Source organism: Lonchura striata, chromosome 32, assembly GCF_050655825.1.
Source record: "Lonchura striata isolate lonStrDom1 chromosome 32, ASM5065582v1, whole genome shotgun sequence".
NCBI classification, from domain to species: Eukaryota; Metazoa; Chordata; class Aves; order Passeriformes; family Estrildidae; genus Lonchura; species Lonchura striata.
In genome coordinates, this window is record NC_140734.1 from 3,715,102 (window position 1) to 3,738,726 (window position 23,625).

General features: G+C 51.9%; 1 pseudogene; it reads right to left on the bottom strand.

Annotated features, from left to right (window-relative positions):
• LOC144247839 (serine/threonine-protein kinase pim-1-like) overlaps nucleotides 1-12,779 on the bottom strand; it is a 93,090-nt pseudogene extending 80,311 nt beyond the window's left edge.
• Between the last annotated feature and the right edge of the window lie 10,846 nt (nucleotides 12,780-23,625).

Sequence of the window (23,625 nt, forward strand, 5' to 3'; positions counted from 1 at the left end):
CTTTTTAAATTGTTGTCTAGTTTTCTCCTAGTAAAGAATTGTTACTCCCATTCCCACATCTTTGCCTGAGAGCCTTTTAATTTAAAGATCCTGGTAATTCAGAGGGAGGGGGGTTTGCCGTTCTCCATTGCACAGGAGGCTTTGCCCTCTTTCACAGACTCCTGTCTTGTTGAACCAAGACACTGGCCCTGAGCACAATTACAGGCTGATAATTGTGCTGACTGCAGCTGGCCATTGAAGTTACTGACACATGTAGATAAACATTTTATACTCATTTTATGATGGTTTTATTGTCATTCTCCCCATGCCCAAGATTATGTCTGAATTAAGTTGGCTGGCACCAAAAATAAGTGTTGTCCAGTCATTACAGGGAGAGAGAAGAAGAGCATGTAGTTGAGAATGTGTTGAATATTACCATCCAAAGCACATTTTCAATGACATCTTGTGTTTGTTTTCAAGACCATGTCTATATCTACCCATGTCTGATCTCCTGGCTGCCCCACTCACAAGGGAAAGAAAGTTTGGGGAAAGAAAGGGAGGAAGCAATTTGTCAAACACCAGAGCCCACATCTGTGTCCCTTTTTGGGAATGACTGGATGCTGTTGATTATGGATCCCCAGTTATGAACTATTGGAAAAGCCTGTGTATGAATCATGGAAGGAATCCATGGAGGTGTTACACTGGACTCCAGAATGCCCAACAGCCTTTCTATATATTTTAAAGGTTATTGATGACCACCCCTGCTCAGGAGTAACCAGGTTTGACTGACCCCTTTGCACTGTTCATACGTCAGTGCCTTTGCCTTGCAAAATAACTCCATCTTTAGCTCAAAGAATGGGAGTGAAGGAAGTAACCCTGTGGTATTTTGAGCCTATTTCTCAAAAGACAACCAAATAATGTACTACAGGAATGGCCAATGCACCTCAGAGCAGGAGCCACCATGGTCCTGATTGATAGGATATACTTGAAAATAAATGGGGAAAAAAGTGACAGTTGATGTGCCACACATGGTTATGTCTTGTGTAGAACAAAAAGAAGGTCACTGGTTATGCCTGAGCAGAATCTGAAAGTAACAGGTGGTACTCCTGGAGCAAAAGACCTTGAGACCCAGGCCCCTCAAAAACTTTCTTTGTCCTTGCTGCCTGTGTGCCTAGAGTGACATGTGGGTCACCTTCCTGCCAGTTCCGAATGTGCAGAACTGCACCTAAGTGCTACTTCTGTTCAAAGTTTTCTGGAGGCAAAAAGGGAGCAGGGACAGGGGCAGAAGGGGGAATGTCCATAAGTCATAGGTTGTCCTGAAGTCCCTTTTGCCAGGCAGATGCCATGGGGGGCTCCCACCCAGACAAAGAGCCAGGACCCGCAGGGCAGATCCTGTGTCCTGGATCCGGCCAGGACAGGGGTAATTTTTGCAGCAGCCAGGAGGAGCACGGCCAGGACCTTGGGGTAACTGGATATCACCTGCCACGTGGCAGGGGGAAATGGAAGGGGCTTGTTCTTCCTCCGCCGGTGTGCCGTAAATCGTGGGGTGTGCCCAGTTCTGTATGGTGAACAATCATGTGTGACTCGTTCACCTCTTGTACACTCTCCTTTTAGTGTTGTTATTACCATTGGTGGGGGTTTTTTCACTGCTGTTTCTAGTAAATTGTTCTTAGCTCAACCTGTGATCTTTACCTACTTGTGCTCTTCTCTCCTCCTGCCACAGGAAAAGTGGTGGGGAAGTCAGTGAGTGGCACATGGTCTGAGCTGTATCAGGGTGAGCACAAAACTGGGGAATACCATTCCTCCATTGCAACAATGTGGAAAAATCAATTTCCTAAGTTACTTTCCTTGTCTAGTCCTACAGGAAAATTAGCCTGCTGAAAAGCAACTGCTGTAATTGAACTGAAAACCTGCTAGGTAATACTTGTTTTAAAGTACAGATTTTAAAAAGTTACACAGAAAGCAAAAATTAAATATTGATAAATAGTCTTTAAAATAGTGTTTTAAAATATTGTTTAATCTATGATGGGAGAAATTTCTGTGATCTTTTACCAGTCCCACAGTGACTAAGAATTCTATTAAGCAAATTATAACTGAATGCTTTCAGCCTCTAAAAATAAGTTAAGCAAAATAGTAGAAAGAGTTACATTCGAGTTGCATTTCCAAAGCAGATGGTTGACTTTAATGCTTAAGGCTAAAGAAAGGGAAATGAGAGAATCTGTGTGTTGAAAAAAATCCACCCATACTGGGACTGTGCAAATGCATTCTGTTCCTCCCTGAAATGGAAATTCTCATATTCAAAATATCATTGAAAGTTGAGGCCATAATTTCAAGTGATTTAATGGCAATCAGCTGTGTTAAATCATTAAAGAGAGCATTACTGCTCTGGCTTCACAGGTGTCTGAATGAATGACAAACAGAAAATTGATACATTCCTAATGAAATATCCTAATCCTGGATAAGTCAGATTTTCCAGAGGATTCAGTAAACAGGTTTGGGTTTGGTGTTTTCTCCCTCTAAAAAATGGCCAAAAGAGTTCTTGCTTTCCCTTAGTTCTGAAGGGTCACTCAGCTAGTATCAAGGGCAAAGATAGCAGATTCCAAAAATATGTCCTTGATTGTCAGACTTTTCACATGCAAAATACCATGAAAGAAAAAATTAAAATCAATTGAATGCAAACACCACGTTACTCTCCATTTAACCACAAACCCACACTCCAACCTAACCCTAACCCTAAACCCACGCCCTATCCTAACCCTAAACCCACACTCTACCCTAACCCTAACCCTTTTCACTAATGCAAACACAGAAATACTGACAGCCTTGGTTGGCAGAAAAAGGAAAACTGTAATTTCTCAACGACTCATTGAGAGCAGTCCATGTTAAAGCCCCTGCCCTGGGTTTCACTGCCACTCCCCACCTGTGCCCATCCCTGCAGGGCAGGACCAGTATCAGGAGGACCTGTGGCCAGAGGTGGTGACAGCAGCAGGTCCCTCTGCCCGGGGCAGAAGGCACAGCACCTCTGCTCCTGGCTAGAACAGGGGCCCCTTGCCCGTGGGGGACATGGTGTCCCAAAAAGAGGAGGGGCCTCAGCAAGAGGCCAATCCCCCAGCAGCTCTAGCAGGGTTCTTGCAATTCTTTATTCAAGGAAAAGGAAATAAATTGTTATTTCCCTCACACAGTCCCTAGACGCTGGTTTCTCTCCCTTCTAATGCCCTTCACCTTCCCCCCGTGCCCTGCTGTGGGTGACACCCCTGTGCTGGAGGGCACAGCCACGGGCCCCTGGAGTCCCAGGGCTATGTCAGCAGTGGTACCTCTTGCCACAGGAAATCCTGCTGCAGCTGCCATACCCTCAGTAGAGCAGATGCCAAAGGCAGAGCAGGCAGCAGGAGCAGCTGGTCTGTCAGAGCACCAGGCCCCTAGACTTCCTATCCAAATATCTGGATATGCAGTGACTCCACAACCCGATGTAATCTAATTGGGAGCACTCCTCTCTAATGTTTCAGCCCAGAAAGTAGAACTAATTTCAGTCACTTGAGCTTTGGAATCGAGTAGAGGAAAATTAGTTTACATTTGAAATTATTCAGAATATGCCTTTGGAGTGGTACATGAACATGGGACTTCTGGAAAGAAAAAGACCTTTTGACATATCAAAGCTCCGATCAAAAACAGAGAACAAATCTTGGGTTCACTTGAAAGTATCCAGAAACCAGAGGAAGTTGCCATCAGGCATTGCAGAGCACACCAAGTGGATAAGACCAAACTGGAATTGGGGAAACATTTAGCCAACAAGAGTGCAGAAGAAGACATATTAGAAAACATGTTAGAAAACAAAGTTTTCCTATGCTGCAAAATGAAATATAAGTATTAAGAAACTAGTTCCCATACGGAAGTGTGTCTCAGGAAAAGGGGGGACTTGATAAGGACCATAGAACAGATTGTCAGCGTTCAGGAACACACATAATCATGGGATATGATTATATGCAGGCGCTTTTATTGAGAGCTCTGGGAATCAGGGATACAGACCCAAATCTGACTTCACATGGCTTTTGAGCTGAATTTATTTTATATTCTATCATTATATAACTTACATATTAATGATTAACTTTATATTGTTCTATTGTATACATTGACTTTATTCAAGCATGAGTTTCTCATGATCTTTCTGAGGCCCCTGACCACAGTTTCTCATTTTTATTCTTATGATTAAACAGTAATTATATTTAGTTACTAAACAATCATCACATCTAACAAGTATATCATTTATCATGTACTAGCTACACAGGTGCAGTTCTAGCAAGGTACAAGGCCTACATGTACCTAGGTTTTTTTTTTTTCCAGGGCTTACTAAGCTTAATTTTCCTTTTAACCCTAAATCCCCAGGATTTAAAAACCCTTTTACTATGAAAACCATCATCAGCACTTGGGGGTGGCACAATTCCAGTAGCACAAACAGTGCCTTGAGGCCACTTCACTCTGTTAGAAATGCCTAATGCAATGGTTGGCTCTTGCAATTCAGAGATTAATATTATATGTATGTTAAGGAAAGTTTATTGACTTATAGTTGCATTGTTGTGATTTGTTGTTTAGATGTCCTCTGTTCTCCCCATAGTCCATCTTCCCCAGCCCGTACAGTTGCCAAGAGAGGGCCTCAGTAGTCCAGGCATGAGGAAGGAGGGTGCGTACCTGTGGCTTTGCATAAAACATTTGAGAAAAGGGCGAGCTTGTTACTAGGAAGTGCAGCATGACAACACCTCACCTCCCATCAAGTGGCAGGAAAGAAACCTCCACGGATGAACAGCAAAGAAGAGTCGACTGACAGACCTTGGCAGGGGCCAGGGTTGCCTGAGGCAACCCCCAGGGGTACAAAAATGGGAGCAGCCAATTTCTAGATGAGCTCATGGCTGCCGGGGTTGCCAACTCCCAGCATTGCACCGTCCTTTTTCCTTATTCAGACCTTTGTTGTATTTTGTTAAAGTTTTTAGTAAACCTTTAAAATCCTTAAAAGTGAACGTCGCTTCTCACAACTCAGAGAGTATCATCCTCTGGGAAACCACCTAAATTCTTTCCTGCAATGTGCTGAGGGCTGCATGGAGAGAAATATCCAGGGCAGGGAGGCTCCAGGGGAAATGCTCAGGACAGCCATGGACTGCACAGAGGGACATTAGAGCGGTGGGTCTGCAGGGAGAAGTCACAGCTGCCTCCCTTCTGAACCACCCTGAGGACCTGGACAGGGCTGTGCCATGCCCTGGGCACTGACCTGGAACTGAGGGATGTGGCAGAGGCCTTTGGTGTCAGGGATGTTGAGAAGGCTGGGCAGTGTCACTGTGAGACCTCTCTCAAAGCCCCTGGAAAGGCCAGAGCCATCCCAGAGGGTCCTGGGCACTTGGGAAGGGCAGACATAGAACCAGTCTGCAAACAAGGCAGGGAGGGGATGGGTACAGTCACAGACTGGTCAGGCTCAGCAGGGAAGGGGATGTGGCAAATCCTCCTGCAGCCATTCCACGCACTGGCAGCACAAGGCAGGGACGGCAGAACCCACGTGGGAAGGAAAAGAAGGGGATGTTGTTTGCCCAGACCTTAGCAGGGTCTGTGACATGGTCTGCTGGGTCTCCTCAAAGCCAGATTGGAGAGAGATGGGCTGAAGGAATGGAACATGGGGTGAGTGGGAATTTGGCTGAACAATGAGGGTCAAATGCTGTCCATGGAACAGAGTCCTCCTGGCAGCCACACCCTGGTGACATCCCGCAGTGACCAGCCCTTGACTACAATGGAATATTCATATATTCCCTGTGCCATGGGACAAAATGCACTTCCAAGTCCTTTGTGGATGATGCCAAATTGCTGGAAACCCTTGCGCAGCTGCATCTGGTTAATGCTGCCTGTTAGAGAAAAGCTGAGCCGAACAACACTGGCGGGTTAAATGTGTGCGGCCATCAGGGGCCCAGCGAGCCTCTTTCTCCCTCTCTCTCTGTGATCTCCCAAACTTAAGGCAAAGGAGACACCCATGTTTTGTAGATGCTCGTGGCTGAAAGAAATTAAAAAGCTCAGAGAGTCCACAAAGGCCTATAAAGTTTTATTAATTCATTATGCATTTGGCATAGAAACTGGGATGTCAGTCCCTGAGCTATAAAAGGGCATGTCAGTATGTTTTGTATAAAGGCACAAGAGGAAAGGTGAAAGGGAAGAGAGACACAGACAGGAGAGACACAGAGATGTGAATCAGAGGGGCAGAGAGAAAGGAAATTAGAGAGAGAGGAGATCCCCAGTCCTGGTTCCAGCATTGATCCAGCCAATGGGATGTCCTGGGTGCTGGGGCACAAATGTGCCTGGGCTTGGTGGGAGGACCTCTTCACTGATCACTTTTCCCTGCCCTGGCAATAAGTGTCTCACTTTCTGTGCAAATGATTTATCACGTGCAGTTTGTTCTGCTAAACCTTTCTGGAAATGGCTCAGAGGCTTTGGGGGTCTTTGGTGGTGTTGATCCCCCCACAGTCCATGCCCACTTCTCATTCCTGCACTTGGGCCATGTCCTGCATATGCCCAGGAGCCAGAGCAAGGATGTTTGTCCTGGAAAAGTTCTGCCTTTATCTGCATGGCCCCTTCTGCAGCCACAGCCTGTTCTTCCTCACAGTGTGTTATTGCCAAGAAGTCTTGGCTGTCCTTACCAATCCTTGGTTGGTCCCACAGCCATCCAGTTTTTGATGTTTGGGATACGCAAACCAGGTCCTGATCTTATGGGCTTCTACACCCTCCTCAGCAAGGGCTTCAAAAGGCAAAGGCCACAGGTGGAAGCAAAGAAACAACAAATGAAATCAATCCCCTATTGCTGATTCCCATCAGCAGACAATGTCCAGCCACCTCCTGGCAGGACAGGATCAAGAACGTGTACTTTGTGTTTTGTGTGAGAAATGTCTTGGTAGAAAACATCCACAGCTCTCCCTGCCAGCCCTATCCCCTTCCTTTCCCTCAGTTTATTGCTGACCGTGACATTGCATGGAATGGGAGATCCCTTGGGTCAGTCCAGCCCAGCTGTCCCCTCCCTGTGCCCTCGGGAACACTTGCCCACCCCCACCCATTGGCTGGGGGGACTGCAGACATGGCCTGGGCATGGCAGGGGCAGGGCAGGGCTGGATGGGGCAGGGCAGGGCCCGGGGGCAGCGAGATGGGAGTGTGCAGCCTGCAGGGACACAGCAGAGCTGTGGGACAGCGCAGGACAAGCTGTGCTGGACATGGCCAAGGGCCCTGGCAAGGCTGGCAGTGGCCAGGAGAAGCCAAGCCTTGGTGCCCTGGGGCCCAGCAGCGTCTTGCCACCAAGGGCTGTGAGGAGGAGACACCTTGTCCTGAGGCACTGGGGCCTCCTGGCACAGCCCCAGCCAGGCTGGGCACTGCCATCCCTTGTCCTGCCCTCAGCACCCCTCCATGTGCCAGTGCTCCCGGCAGAGCCCTGAGCAAGCGGGCAGGGACAGGATCTGCCTTCCCTGGGCTGGGGCTCAGGCCTTGGCCTTTCTGCTGCCTCCAGCCAGCCCAGGCTCTGCTCAGCAGCTGAGCTGCCCACACAGAGCCTTTGCCTCCCTGCACTCCTGGCCTGGGCAGCCTTGGGCAGCAATGGCCCTGGGCCCTCCTTCATGCTCCCAGGGACTGCAGCTTCTTCAAAGGACTTGGGCTTTGCCTTGGAGTCCTGAGAGCTTTGTGCAACCATGGCCTCCAATTATCAGCTGGAATTGGTCCCTGGAGATTCTTTGTCAGTAACAACACTCAATGGGGATCATTAATGCTTCAAGGTAGTGCAGTTCTTTTAAGGTACTTCCCTTTTTCCTTCCCACACTGAGTCTCTGAGAGGTTTGTGCCATCCTGGCCTCCAATTCTCTCCTCCAACGAGTCCATGAGGGGTCTGTGTTGTGGATGGACCTCAGGGGACCCATTCATGCTTTGAGACACTTTGGGTTTTCCCTCGGACTTTGACTCCTGGTTAGGTTGGCGCAATCTCCTCTCAGGCCCTGAGCTTCCAGGGCTCAGCTCTAAATGCACCACGGGACTCACTGGGATCAAGCACGTCCTGACAAACCATGGCTCTGCCCTGATTTCCCTCTGCTCTAGTGCAGTCCATTAGGAAGTTTTCCTACAATACTGATGGAAAACTATTTGCAAGAGCTTCCAAAAAATCCACATTCCTCTTTGAAGAGTATATTTTATGATTGTTCTATTTAGAGCAGAGGTGACTGCAGCATTCAGCAACTGATATTGGCCCAGGGACTCTCCTGAGGATGTCTGGCCTAGTCAGAGAAGCTGTGCCTTGAGGTCTGAAGCAGTGTGGACAACCTTGCTCCACATAGCCCAAGCCCGTCCTGTCTCTGCTCAGTCACCTGGGACCTGCTGTGCTTGGAGAAATGGCTGCGCTCAGGCAAAGAGGGGTTTTCTTATTTTATTTTTTGAAGGAATCTAAAACTCCTAAGCTTCCCTATTTAAAACAGACACACTCCTCAAGTGTGTGCCAAGCCCCAGGTACCTCAAGGAGGTTCCCCCTCCGCAAGGCAGAGCCCTGCAAGGAATGATGTAGACACACAGGAAGTTCTGCAATGAACACAAATCCAGAGTTGGCTCAGGGCAGAATGAGAGCAACTCCTGAAGGACAGACCAGCTTTGCACTCCTTGCAGCTCAAAGCTCCCAGTGGGTCCTTGGGAGGTGTGTGAGTGACTCAGGAGTGAGGGAAGGGAAATGCAGAGAGCCCTGGAAGTGCTTCTGTGCAGACAGGCTGTGGGGAAGGGCACCGCACACCTGCCCTGGGCCGGCTGTGAGGGTGGATCATCATCCCAACCTGCACTGGCCATTGCAAGGGACTGCTGCCATGGACACTGCACCGAGCCCACTGCGCCAGCCCATTGCTCAGGGCTGCTGTCACTGCCCAGAGCCAGAGGGGAGCCCTTGCTGTGGGTTTGTGCCGTGGCCGCCTGCCCTGTGCCGCGCGGGCCGGTCAGGCGCCGCGGAACCAGCAGCAAACACCAGGGCCAGGGCCAAGGCCAGGTCAGGCAGACAGAAAGGGGCAGTGCTGGGCACTGTTTGCATGGCAGCCCTCACTGGGACACCACACCTGGGTCACCTGGCCTGGCAGGTGCCATGGAAACCCCTGGCAGGGACTGATGGCACAGACCCTGGCACTGAGACGCTGCTGGGCCGGGTGCTGAGCACAGGGCTGGGCACACAGAGATGCTTTTGTTCTTGCTGAGCTCCCACTGAGCCAAAGCCTGGCCTGCCCCTCCTCTGGCCACGCTGGAGAGGGGCTGGGGCTGCGGGAGAGCTTGGGAGGGGACACAGCCAGGACAGGTGGCCCCCACTGACCCCGGGGATACCCCAGACCATAGGGCATCACGCTCAGGGTATAAAGTGGGGGGAACAAGGAGGAAGGGGGGACATTTGGAGTGATGGCTTTTCTCTTCCCAGGTAACACTTAGGCTGGAGGGGGCCCTGTTTCACCAGTGGGCAGGGTCAGCACCAAAGACACAGACACCAACTGAAGGAATTGTGTCATTTATATCATGCACAGCTGCAAAGAATTACAAAAGGATAAGCTCAGCAAATCACATCATCATTAGCAAAGCATTACAAAAAAGCTCAGCAATGCATCCAGTCATTGTTACCAGAGATTCCCTGGAGTGACTAAGGAAAGATCCATCACCAGTTAGCCTCAGGTTTTAGCATCATCCACAGCCACACACCAGCTGGGGGAAGGCAAGGACTGGAGAGCCACTCCCAGACACTGGGAATTCCTGCAGGTGCCTCCACCTCTGCAGCCAATGAAGCTCCAACCCCAAAGCTGTGAGAGGACCCAGCTTTTACACTGTTTAACAAACAAGCTGGCATCACTGCTAGTGTGAGAACATCTGCTTTCATTCTCCTGACTGCTTTCTCCCAAAGCCTGGCCAGGGCTGAAGGAGGAACCAAGGGAGTTGACTTTGATCCTTCACCCCCAAACAAGGCCACATGGGGCCTTGTCTGTTTCTAAATACAGAAAGATAAATCCATGTTTTATCAAGGAACACATACATGGATCATGTTGTTAATCATGCTTCGTTAATGAGTGGATACAAATACAACATTTGCTTGGAAGGTTCATCTAGAGGTGAGCTTTGCCTCAGAGCCTGTTCAGGCCTTGGTACTTTGACTGGTCCTGAGACCTACAATCAACTACAACCTTTGTAACAATTCTTTCAGTAACACAGCTTACATTTAAGTATTAAGCAAAAAGGCATCTCCTCTTGTTCTACAATTAAGTGCAGTTTATTACTCAGAGCTATTCACATTCCTTTTAAAACATGCCTAAATTGTTGCTCTTCTCTCTTATTTACCAAATGCCTCTCTTTTCTTGACACTATCTTTTAAGAAAGGTCTCAATACTCCACTTCCCAGCACAAAGTGTCCCAGCAACTCACCAAGTGCACACACTGCAATGATGACAGGCCCTGCCACGAATGCATTTCACAGCAGCCTCCAATTTGGCAGCCATGAAGCCAATCCCACCCAGAAGAATTTTCTTCTTTCTGCCACTCTTCTACTGCTCTTTCTGCCAAGGTGATTCCTGGCTGTTGGCCTTCAAACCCATCACGGCTAGCAGTGCAACATCCTCATCCCCTGATAGCCCAGGTTCCTCCTTGGCCAGCAAGTAGATAATCCGAGGCCGTGTAGTTCTCTGGAGTCCCCATTTGTGTTTGTTGGAGCTCATAGGATGTGCTATTGGACATTTTAACAGCATCATTTGCTACCTATTCTAATAATCCATTCAGCTACTTCATGTCAACTCCACAGGACAGGGCAGCGCACATGGGGCGCAGGGTGAACCAGAATCTTTTGCTTTCTGAAACCCAAGACACTCTTTGAGTGGAAAATGTTCTCTGGGCCCTAAGTCTTCCGTGTGCTTGTTGCTGAAGGAGCCTAAATGGTGGCCCTGCAGCTGGGAGTGGTGTGACACTGACACTGACCAGCTGCAGCACCCCAAGTTCTACTGGCATTGGCAGTGATGGTAAAGCACAGAAATCTTCTGACACTGTTGCCTCTAGAACTATAACAGGGTTGGGTTTCTCCTGACGGGAAATCTGAGTGAATCCTGTCTCACTGATCATTGTATTCCTGTGTCCCACAGCAGAGTTTTCTGTAACTGTCCCTTCATTGACTCCGTTACGAGGCAGAGCCCATTGACAGAGTTCTGGCCACCCCACAGGGTGGGACCTCCAAGGGAACCCCATTCCTCCCAGCTTCAGCTGAGAACATACCCAGCAATTAGTGACACTGAGTGCTTTGGCTACCTTGGTCTTTACATTTTCAAAACATTTTTGATGACTGATCCCTTGGTGAAACTCTGTAGTGTTTTGGCAAACAAAGGTTCTGGCTGACTATCAAGGTACAAATTACAGACATCTGTAGTACTTTAGTGACACAATTCTTCATTCTTTTTGCTCAATCTCATTCAAGTTAGGAACAATAATTCTGTTGTCCATGGAGCTGGCACCTTTTTAATTCCAGAATAATGCCCACAAGGTCCTTTAGTGTTCAGCTTTACCATGTTATCTGTGGGTAACAAGGCTTGGTGGGGCCCTTTCCCCTTTGGCTGGAAGAGGGCCAGGACCTCTATATAGGGAAAAAAAAAGGAAAAAGAAAAAAAAAAAACAATTAGATGAATTGTGAAAGATAAAAATAAAATCCAAGTGTTAGTGAAACATCTTCTGTAACTTTGCATTAAGAGGTAAATGATCTTTTTAAAAAGAGAACTCAGTTATTTACATTGTAAATGTGCTGATGGCATGGATCCATCTTACTGACCTCAGCAGCCTTTTTTAAAGTTTTTGGGGGTTGTTTCCAACATTGTTATTTTAAATTGTGGTCAAAGCAATAGGAAATTGATTGGGGCCCTTCCAACTCCAGAAAGGACTGGGAATCTAAACTCTGTCAAACCCCAAATCCTTTAGAAGATGACCTTCCTTCTCACTCTGTGAATGAGCTGCACATTCCCTCTGAAATTTTGAGGGGTTTCTTATGGATGAAAAATCCCACTTACGGCCTTTTGCTCTGGTTTGGAAGTGGGAAGGGCAACTCTCCATTCATCAGCTCCAGACTGCACTGCCTCAGGAACACGGCTCACTTGCCAGCTTTGGCCACTCATGGCACTTCTAGAGGAGGAAGAAAGTGCAACTGCACAATTCCAGCCAAAAAGAAATGAAGAATGAATAGTGGAGATCCAGGCATTCCTGCAGAGATTCAGGGGTTCAGCTGGGACTGTGGAGAGTCTGGGTCCTTGCCAACTGGATGTGTGTCCCCAGCTGCAATCTCCTGGCCTGCAGGAGAGTCTCACTCACCTGCCAAAGGAGAAAGCTCAGGCACTGTGCTCAAACGGGCTCGTCTGATGCAAAGCTGTCAGAGCAATGTGAGGGCAGAGCCAGCCCAGCTGTGCCCAGGGCAGAGCCCAGCAGAGCCCTGGCAGAGCCCAGGGCAGCCTCAGCACCCGCAGAGCCTGGCTGCAAGGAGAGAAACCAGAAACCACCCGTCAGCTGAAGGCTCCTGTCCCCTTGTCCCAACTGCCCACAGAGCCCAGGCCATGCTGGCTGTGCCCAGAGCCGTGCCCAGAGCTGCCCATCACTGCTGCCTTTGGGAGCAGAGCAGGAGGGCAGGACATTCCCAGCCTGCAGCCAGCCACAGCACATCCAGCCCTCAGCAGCTGCCCAGAGCAGGAGACTCCTTGTGCTTGTTGCCATCTCCCAAAAGCTCTGATCCCACCATGCCAAGCAGGCCGGGACTCACCTCACGCCATCCTCCGCTGGGAGAAAAGCTGGTCCCAAATGATGTCCTCAGCCTTCTCCAAGGGCACGGCCCATCCATGCTGCAGCTGCTCCCAATCGCTTCCCAATCCTGACTGGACCATACAGAGAACGCTTCTTCGAGAAAAACAAACAACAAACTGTTGAAAAGTGATTAGAGACAAGGGGAAGCAATAAAAAAACTCTTATCTCTGTCAGGGATCTGAGGAAGGCCCAACCCCCTAATGCTAGGGAAAATCCCACCCATGGGGGAGAGAAGCCCACACTTTCTCTCTTCCCTCCTGCACTACCTCCCAAAATAACAGTGATCCCAAAGCAAACAAGGGCAGTGGAGCAGCCCAAGCCATTCCTTGCCTGCAAAGCAAAGCAGCCCCTGCACAGGTTCTGGAGTCCCACCTCTGCTCCCACCATGGGGGTTTGTTTGTGTCGGGCTGGCTGCCCCAGCCCCAGCCTCAGCCCAGGCCATGCTGGGTGGTGGGGGCTGTTAGCAGGGCCAGGAGCCAACTCCCATTTTGTATCCACCCCAACCCATGCCCCCAGCCCTGCCAAAAAGCAGCTGGGCAGCCGACTGAAGTTGCATCTGCCCAGCACAGGGGGAACCTTTTGTTCCCAGCCAGTCTGAGCAATGTACAAATCTGGGAGCATTTCCCCGGCTGTGGACTCATCTGCAAATTCACTGTGGAGCCTGGCTTTGGAGAAGGTGCCAAAAGTTCATCATCTTCAGCTGCCAGTGTCCAAGTTGAGGAAGAAGTTGTCATCCTTGATGTCGTCCTCGCTGTCTCCAGCAGCCCCACCTGGTACAGCTTCTCCAGGGGCTCCTTCTCCTTCCCTGGGGGTCAGACCAGGCTGTCAGGGTTCTGCCCAGGGCCCCAGCTGTCAGGCAACTGGGACAAGCAAAACCACCTTGGATGGCAGCCACCAGTGCTGGGCAGAGCAGCTCAGCTCCAGCACAAGGGCTGCATACTCCCACCAAACAACCCCAGTGCATTGATACAGGCAGGGAAAAAAGTCTGGGTTTCCTTGCTTCTGATTGCCAGGGCATGTGTGGAGCTGTAACTTACCAGGGCCCTGCAGCAAAGTGTGCATGAGGCTCTCTCCCTTCATCTATGACAGGTGACTATCCTGTATCCAAGGTTCACAGAACAGGTCTTCTAAGGAAGGTCTGTCCAAGAAGTGCATGGATAAGCACCACCTGATAAGTTCTTGGCACTCTGGGCAGAGAAACCAGAAACCACCAGTCAGCTAGAGAAGGCTCCTGTCTGCTTTGCCCCACTCTTCCCATGCCCAGGCCATGCTGCTTTTGTGCTCCCAGCTGGGCCTAAACTTTCCCATCAATTCCCTGTTGTGGAGGAGAGCAGGAGAGCAGGACATGTGCCACCTCCTCAGCGGCTGCCAGAGCGAGATGCTCACGAGCCCGCTGCTGTCTCCCAGCACTGGTGTTCCCCCGTGGCCAGAGATGAGGATCCACCTGGAGAGAGCCGCTGTGGCAGCGAGAGCTGATGGTCCCAGCTGATCTTCCGGCCCCTCCTGAAAGGGTGCTGCCCGCAGACCATCTGGTGCAGCAGGATGCCCAGGGACCAGATCGTTGCTGCCTCGCCATGATACCAGCCCAAGCGGGTCCATTCCGGGGGGCTGTATGACAGTGTTCCTGTGGAATACAAATGGAGTTCATCAGGGGGATGCTGCTGCTTCCAGAGCTTGGCCCCAGCATCCCTGGGCATGCAGGGGCTGCCCCAGTGACACATGGGATGACTGCTGCACTCTCGCCAGCACCTGGGATTGTGTACAAACTCAGGGCTGGACAAGAAGCCACTGGTGTTGGAAGAGGGCAGCAGAAGCCCCAGCAAGGCCTGACCATGACATATAAAGAAAAAACCCACTCAGGGCTGGGGGAAAAAAACAGGTCCTTATCTTCCCTACCTGCAGTGCCCCAAAGATATTATGAAGGCAATATTTTATGTTTTCATAAAATATTATGAAAACAAGGTGAGTGGAGCAGTCCAAGCCCTTCCTCTTGCCTGCACACCAAACTGGCTGGTGCACTGGTCCTGGCCCCCTCCTCTGCTACCCCCACCCATGGGTGCTTTTGTCAGGCTGCCTGCTGCTGCTCCAACCCCAGCCCCAGGCACAGTGCTGGGCAAAGGCCGCCAGCAGGGCTGGAAGATGCCTCCCCACCCAGCTCCGCTCAAAAGCAACTCAGGTAAAGACTCAGTAGCCTGACTGGCAGCAAAAGGGAGAATCCTCGCTGCCACACCCAGCTTGGCCTGTGAGATGTTGGGCCATGAGATGGTGGGACGGGGAGCACACCCCTGCCCGGGCTCACCTGCAAAGTCAGTGTAGGCTGTGTCCTGCAGGTAGGTGCCACAGCCAAAGTCGATCAATTTTGCCTGGCCAGTGGCCAGGTCAACCAGGATGTTCTCTGGTTTTATATCACGGTGCAGGACCCCGCGGCTGGTGCAGTGCCGCACGGCCTCCAGCACCTGGCGGAACAGCTCCCGTGCCACCTCTTCACACAGGAACCTCCGTGCCCGAATGAAATGCAGGAGGTCCTGAGACCGCTCCGGCCGCTCCAGCACCATCACGATACTGTTGGGGAGCTCAAACCACTCCAGCAGCTGGACCACACCAGGGAAGCCGGTGGACACCTTGTCCAGCAGGACGATCTCCAGGGGTGCGCTGGTGCCGTCGGGCTGCGGGAGGACCACGGTGCCACCAGTGGGACTGATGTCGTGCCAGGGCAGGGGAACCCCTCAGCCAGCCCGGGATGCTCTGCGCCCTGCGCTGGCCCCACGCCCGCTCCCCATCGAGGCGTCCTGGTGGCTTCCCCCATGCCGGGCCTCGCCTCATCCCGCCCGGCACGGCCCGGCTGTTCCCGCTGGCCCCGCTCACTCACCAGCTCGCCCCAGCGCCGGACGCGGTTCCGTGGCACCCTTTTGATGGCCACCTGCAAGCCAAAGGCAGCAGCGGGCTGAGCTCGCCGCCCGCCCTGCCGAGCCCCATCCTCCTGCTTCCCTCTCCTCCTCCTCCGCCTCCTCCTTCTCTTCCTCCTCCATCATCCTTCTCCTCCTCTCCCTCCTTCCTTCTCCTTCTTCTCTCCCTCCTTCCTTCTCCTCCTGCTCTGCCTCCTCTTTCCTCCTCCTCCTTCACTTCCTCCTCCATCCTCCTCCTCCTCCTCTCCCTTCTTCCCACTTCTCCTCCTCTCCCTCCTTCCTCCTGCTCCTTCTCTTCCTTCTCCTCCTTCTCCTTCCTCCTCCTCCGCCTCCTCCATGCCCGCCGCCGGCCCCGCCGCTCACCGGGGCGCCGTCCGAGAGCCGCGTGGCTGCGAACACTCTGCCGAAGCCGCCGCGCCCCAGCAGCGAACCCACTCGGTACCGCTCCTGCAGGGCCTCCTGCGCCTTCCCTGCGGGCGGGACGCGGCTGTCAGCGCTCGGCCCGGGGCCAGGAGCGGCCCCCGAGCGCCCCCCGAGCGCCTCGGGCCGGCCATCCCCAGGCCTTCGGTCTCGGCAACGGGACACGGGAGGCTCGGGGCCGGCGGCCGCGCTGCCGAGCGGCGGAGCTCGGGCCGGGGAAGCCGCAGCGGGGGCGGCGGGAGCGGCCGTGCCGCGTGTGTCCTCCGCGGGGCCCGGGAGGCGCCGGCGCCGGGGCCGGACCCTGCGGCGGGGCCGGGGCCGGGCTCGGGCCAGGCGGAGCCAAAGGGCGGCGATGCCGGCCCAGCCCCAGGCACTGATGCCCGCCCGGCAGCGCCACCGCCAGCACGGCCAGAGCCGGGCGGAGGCGAGACCGCGGCGGGGCGGGCGGGGCCGGGGACGGGGCAGCCCCGCCCGGGGCCGGGGCCGGGCCGGGGGCATGGCCCGGCCCGGCATGGGGAGAAGGAGGCGGGGAGAGGAGAGGGACACCGGGTAAGGACACCGAGGGGAAGGTGTCCGACAGCGGGAGAGGGAGAAGAGAACGAGAAAGAAGAGAAAAACTGCTTTTGCTGCCGCTGCTGCCGCCGCTGCTGCCGCCGCCGCCGCTGCTGCCTCTGCAACTGAAGCACCGAGGCCGTTTGTCCGCGTGTCCGTTCCCCGCTCGCCCCACGAGCCCCACGGCCGAGCCCCGCGCGCCCCGGGGACAGCCCCTTCGTCTGTCCAGACACGGGAACTTTGCAGTGTGGAGCCCAGATCCAGAGTCCTGACTCCTGCACACTGGCAGAGGAATCCCCTCTGCTGTGTCGCTGCTGTGCATTGTCCTTGCTGAGGCTCAAACACCCTTGGGGCACATTCCCTTGCTGTAGGATTCCTACCTGACCCAAGCACTGCACTTATGTCTCCAGCGTTGCTTTCCAGTAAAAACAGGGGAAGGAAAACTGCGTGTAGCTCATGGTATTTTAGAGTGTTTATGACTTGCTAAATGACCCATCTTAGAGGTGAGATCCATTTGGAATTCATGGCATGGAGAAGTCGTGCAACATGGAAAAGGGGAGCATAGAAAGAAAGAGGAAAACATCTTAGATACTTTCTTTCATTTTCATTGCACTTCTGCAAAGCTGTTCCACTTCTCCAGGAATCTTCTCCTGTCTGCTCTTGACAAGAACCTCTCATGGAGAACAAGGTCGAGCTTCTGTCCCAAGATTTGCCACCTGCTCCAGCTTCTCTTGGCTTTCCACACTGCACTGTGTATGCAGCACGACTTTTGCAGCAAAGCAGGCCAAATGTTTAGAGAACTTTACATGTCCTTTCTTTTCCTGGGGGGCTGGGGAGTTGTGCCACTGGTGAAGTGGCACAATTGTGACTGTCCTGGTTTAGGGCAAATTTTGTGAGGAAACCTCCAAAAGGAGTCCGTCTACAAATCAAGTTCAAGCGGCCCCTCTCCCTACTTTTTCAGGAGAAGACTTCCCTGGAGAAAAGTGAAAAAAACCCAGTTTATTTAACAAGTAAAGTGTTCACAAGCATGAATAATATGAAATAAACCCCCTCAGAGTTCTGAAGAGATGGCAATTAAGAAAGTCCTTTTTGTGGGTTGTAGTTGGCTCACTCAGTCTCTTCTCAGTCCCTCTGGCACTGGAATGCAGGGTCCCAGACCTCGGTGGGCCACAGGTCTGAGCTGCTGGTGTTTTTCTGGGTTTTCAGTCCAGAGAAGGTTTAAACAGTTCCAAGAAAAAGGAAAGTCTGTGATGGTTATTAAATTGTTCAAATGTTCGACTCCTGTTTGTTGGCAAGAAACCTTTCTGTGCCTCTGAGTGTCACCATCCCTGAGCCCAAAGGACATAAACCTGATGAGTTGTGGCTCCCACTGCAGGGGCACTTGGACCTTGGCTCTGCACAGGAGAGCTCTTCATCCACTTTCTCTCTTTTCCTCCCTCTGGGCATGGAGGGAGCTCCTGACTTCAGCCTGTGACTCGTGTGTGGAAAGAGCAAATCTGGGCAGAATCGGGGCAGGGAGGGTTTGGGGGGACCTTTGCCGCGCCACAACATATGGTTAACGTAACTCCACAGACCTTGGGATCTGTGCTGGGCATAGAAAGTGTTTTCCATTGCTCTGAGACTGGCTACTGTGCAAAGTGGATTTAATAGCCAGCAGAGGAATGACTTCTGCATTTGATGGAGCTGTGCCTTCCCTTGGCTTTGTTGGCTGACAAGAAATGAACATCCCTCTGTGTCTCAGGCAGCTCTTACTCCAAGGAAAGCAGGTGGGAGTTGGAGCCAAGGAGCTGAAACCTGCAGGTGCAGCCTGGGCTGGAGGGAGCTCAGATTTGCACAAGGCTGCTCTGAGTGCCAGGGCTTGGATGGGGGAAATGGTGGGGTGGGGGTAGGGACAGAGTCTGATGGATTGTCAGCCATCAATGGTCTTGATTTTCATATCTATTCCAACTGCATGAGGAGGTACTTGGATTCAGTGTCAAGTGGAGATTGCACATATTCTTTTATGTGGAGTAAAAAAGTGAAACGAGACCTAACAAATCTTTTCTGTGTCTTTGTAAAAATAAAGCATTCACTTTGAATACACTACTAAAGCCTGCCTAATTAATCACAAAAGATTTGAAAACTTAAATCAAATTATTCCCAGGGGCTTGACTTGTTCAAGTATTCTGAATTTTAGTGAGCTGTGGGGCACTATTTCTCCAGTGAATCTAACTCAGAGTACACAAATAATTGTAATTCCTTTTAAATGTCATCTTGAGAGAGTTGCTTGGGGGATGAGGGTCAGGGCTTGTGTGTCCTGCTTGGCACAGCCCAGGCAGGGCTTTCACAGCCCCATCCCACACTCCATTTCCCAGCTGGAGCTGCTGGTGCCTCTGAGTTCTGCTGCCCCAGCCCCAGGGAGGACTTGGGGTCATTTGGTCACTCAGGAGCTGGGCTGGGAGCTCCAGAGGTGGCTGTGGAGCATTGCCTGTGCTGTGCCAGGGACTGGCAGACACTGCTGGGCTGGGATAGAGGCTCTGGGGGGATTGGGGTTCCAGGGCAGGGCAGTGCTGGGGTTCCAGGGCCGGGCAAGGCTGGACCTGCCCCTTCCTCCCCCACACACAAAATGTTTCCAGCCAACAATCTCCTCCAGTCTGTCACACCAGGCAATGTTGGAGGTGAAATCCCAATTCTGGAAATGGGCACCTGGATGAGAAGGAGAGTTCTGTTCCATAGGAAGGAAAGCACAGAGCCCCAGTGTTTGGAAGGCGGATGAGAGCCTCACAAAGCCAAGGTCAGCCAGACTTGTCAGGAATGGCAGGTTTTGTCTGCAGGAAACTTCTGGATATAGGGAATTTTGGAGACAGAATCCCAATTTTGGCCATGGGCACCTGGAGAAGCAGGACAGTTCTTTCCCATAGGAAGGAAAGCATGGAGCCTTCCCCAGTGTTTTGAGGACAGATGAGAGGTGACCCTCATGAAACCACTGCCAAACAGATTTGTCCTGGCAATATTCCTATGGGAACAATCCCTGGATAAAAGGACATTTGGATGTAAAATCCCAATTCTGGCCATGGGCACTTGGAGGAGAAGGACAGTTCTTTTCCATTGGAAGGAAAGCAGGGAGCCCCAGTGTTTCCTGTCCCAGTGAGCCCCAGTAGCAGAGGAGAAGAGACCTTTAACATGCCAAGGTCAGCTGGACCAGTCAGGCAGTCCACGGGAGGGCAAACCAGCCAGATGTGTTCCATGTTCCTTTGTTTCCATGGGGCCCCACAGTGTCAGAATTGCTCCTTGATTGCAAGAAGACCTACAGTATCACAATGGACCCTTGGTTCAATGGGGTCCCACAGTGTTACAATAGCCCCTGGGTTCCATGAGACCTCCTAGTTTCACAATGGTTCCAACGATTCCATGAGGCCATGGAGTGTCCCAATGGTCTCCATGGTTCCCCAGGCCCCACAATGACACATGAGTCCTCTGATCCATGAGGCCCACAATGTCACAATGGACCTTTGGACCATGGGGGTTTGCAGTGTCACAATGGTCTCCTTTGGCTCCACAGTGTCACAATGGACCACTGATGACACGAGGCCCCACAGTGTCACAATGGTCCTCTTGGTTCTGTGGGGACCCCAGGGTCACAATGGTCTCACTGGTTCCATGAGGCCTCACAAGAGTCACAATGCTTTGCTGATTCCATTGGGCATCATAGTATCCCAATGGTCTCCATGATCCAATGAGGCCCCCAAGTGTCACAATGGTGTCCATTGTTCCATGGTGCCCCACAGTGTCACAATGGTCCCTTGATCTCACAGGCCCCACAGTGTCACAATGGCTCCTTGTTTCCATGGTTCCTGTGCTGGTGCATTCCCTCCTCCCCTTCTCAGGCCGCCCTGCCAGATGAGAAATCCTCGCTGGGCCTCGGCCTTGGCCGACAGCCCCTGGGCTCAGCTCCTCTAGAGCTCATCACAAACACTGTCTGCTCCAGGCACTGCTGCTGCCCAGCCAGCTCCTGGCTGCTTTAGGAGCAGCCCTGGGAACTGTTTGTTTCCCCTCAGTGGCACAACATCCCTGTTCTCACCCTGCCAAAGAAAGCTGCTGATGCCAAGTGTGGCCAGGATGAAACATGGCTGGGACTGCAGCCCCTCTCTTGGGGCCCTACAAACAGCGCTCCAAAAGGAGCCCTTGGAGCTCTCCTGGGCCAGCGACTCCCTCTGAGTGGGGCCTCTCCGAGCCGGGAACTCTCCCGTTTGCTGAATTCGGGGATCCCGAAACAACGAGGGAGCCTGGGCCGATCCCCCCACTCCTCCAGACTCAACCCTTCCCTGCTGGGGAGATGCCAAAGCATCCTCAAGGAGCATTTCCCTGCCCTCAGGGGAATTTCTCACAGGTGCCTTGCACTGACTCTCTGTGTCTGTGTGCACACAGGAGTGCCTGTGCTGGGGAATGTGGCAGAAATGCTGCTCCCTGAGGGCTCTGAGTGCCCTGGATAGCTGAGCCAGTCAGGCCTGTAAGTGAGGTCAAGTCATGCAGCCTAAGCTAAGTTAAATGCTGCTAAGAGTTGTTCTTTTGCTATAAGTTATAAGCTGAACTAAATAGTGTTAAATGATATTCCTCTGTTAAATTGAAAAGTCGTAGGTTATAAGTTAGGTTAAATACTGTTAATATCTGTTCTTTTGCTAAATTTTGAAGTTGAAGGTAGAAGTTAAGGTTAAGGTATAAGTTAAGGCCTGTTAAATTTTACCTCTGTTCAGCTTTTGGCCCATATTGCCTTTATCCTTGCCCTCACTGTCTTATGTGTCCCTATGCCACACATAGGGACAGTTCTCTGATCATTTCTGGTTTCATTACCTGGATTTTGTTTGGATTTGTGGTTGATTTGTTTCCTAGAGGTGCCTGAAGTGTTCAGTCAGGAGCAGAGTGACTCTTGCCAAGGAACTTTGTGGTGTTGTCGCTTAATATTAAATCTGGTTTTTGCTGCTCCCTTGCTGGGGACTTTTCAGCGCTCTCAAGCCCTCGTTGGTAACAGGGTGAAGGAGCCCTGGCCCAGGCTCTGGCCCTGGGGGACACAGGGACACTGCCAGGGGGTCCCTGTCCCCCCGTCCCACCCCCCACAGCCCCAGCCCTTGTCCCTGTGTCGGGCTCTGGGGTCGATCTCGTGGAACATCCTCTGGGGGAGGCTGTGGTGACGGGGTCGGGGGGACCCGGGGGGACAGGGGACCCCCCTGTGCATGAGCAGTGTTGGACTTCTCTGGGGGAAACTGGGGCAGAGTGACCTCCTCAGTGAAATCACACAGCCCCTGGGATGTCACAGAGCCCCTGTGATGTCCCACAGCCCCTGGGATGTCACACAGCCCCTGTGATGTCACACAGCCCACTCTGAGATGTAACAGGCCACCTGGGATTTCATACAGCTGCTCTGTGATGTCACAGCCTGCTCTTTGAGGTCCCAGTCTGCTCTGTGATGTCACAAAATCTGCCCTGTGGTGTCACAACCCAACCTGTGATGTCACAGTCACCCTTTAATGTCACAGCCTGCTCTGTGATTTCACAGTCAGCTCTGTGATGGCACAACCCACTCTCTATTGTCTCAGCCTTCTCTGTGACATCACACAGCTGCTCTGTGATGTCACAGAGCCCTTATCTATGATGGCAGAGTCTTCTATGTAGCCTCACAGCCCATTCTGTGATGACACACAGCCAGCCTGAAATGTCATAGATAGCTTTGTGACATCACAACCTCTTCTGTGATGTCAAACCTCCTCTGTGATATCACAGCCTGCTCTGTGATGTCAGAACTCACTTATCATGTCACACAGCACCTCTATGGCCTCACAGACCCATCCTGTGATGTCACAACACTTTCAGTGATGTAACACAGCCACCCCATAATGTCACAGCACACTCTGTGACCTCACAGCCTGCTCTGTGATGTCCTACAGGCATCGTGTGATGTCACAGCCTGCTCTGTGATGTCACATAATCACAGAAACACAGAATTACTGGGTTGGAAGAGACCTTTAAGGTCATCAAGTCCAACCCATGCCCTAACACCACCTCAGCTAAACCATGGCACTGAGTGCCACATCCAGTCTTTTTTTAAACATATCCAAGGATGCTGACTCCACCACCTCCCTGGACAGACAATTCCAGTACTTTATCACCCTTTCCATAAAAAACATTTTTCCTAATATCCAATCTAAATTTCCCTTGGTGCAGCATAAGACTGTGTCCTCTGGTTCTGTCAGCTGCTGTGAGGAGAAAGAGACCAACCCCCACCTGACTGCAACCACTTTTCAGACAGTGTAGACAGTGATAAGGTCACCTCTGAGCCTCCTCCAGGCTAAACAACCCCAGCTCCTTCTGTTGTCCCTCACAGGACTTATATTCCAAGCACCTCACCAGCCTTGCTGCCCTTCTCCGGATATGCTCCAGGTCCTCCATGACCTTCCCAAACTGGGTGGCCCAGAACTGGACACAGCACTTGAGGTGCTGCCCAACCAGTGCAAGTACAGGGGAAGAATCACTGCCCTGCTCCTGCTGGGCACACCATTCCTGATCCAGGCCAGGAGCCATTGGCCTTCTGGGCCACCAGGGCACACTGCTGGCCCATGTTCAACCGGCTTTAGACCAGTGCCCCCAGGTCCATTTCTGCCTGGGCACTGACCAGCCACACCACCCCCAGCCTGTAATGTTGCAGGGGGTGTTTGTGGTCAAAATGCAGGGATGGGCACTTGGATTCACTAAGCTTCATCTTATTGGACTCTGCCCATCCCTCCAACCCTTCCAGGTCTCCCTGCAGAGCCCTCCTACCTTCCAACAGATGGACACATGCTCCCAGCTTAGTGTCATCTGCAGATTTACTAATGAAAGGCTCAATCCCCTCATCCATGTGGTCAATAAAAACATTGAACAGAGCTGGCCCAGCGCAGAGCCCTGAGGGACACCACTGGTGACT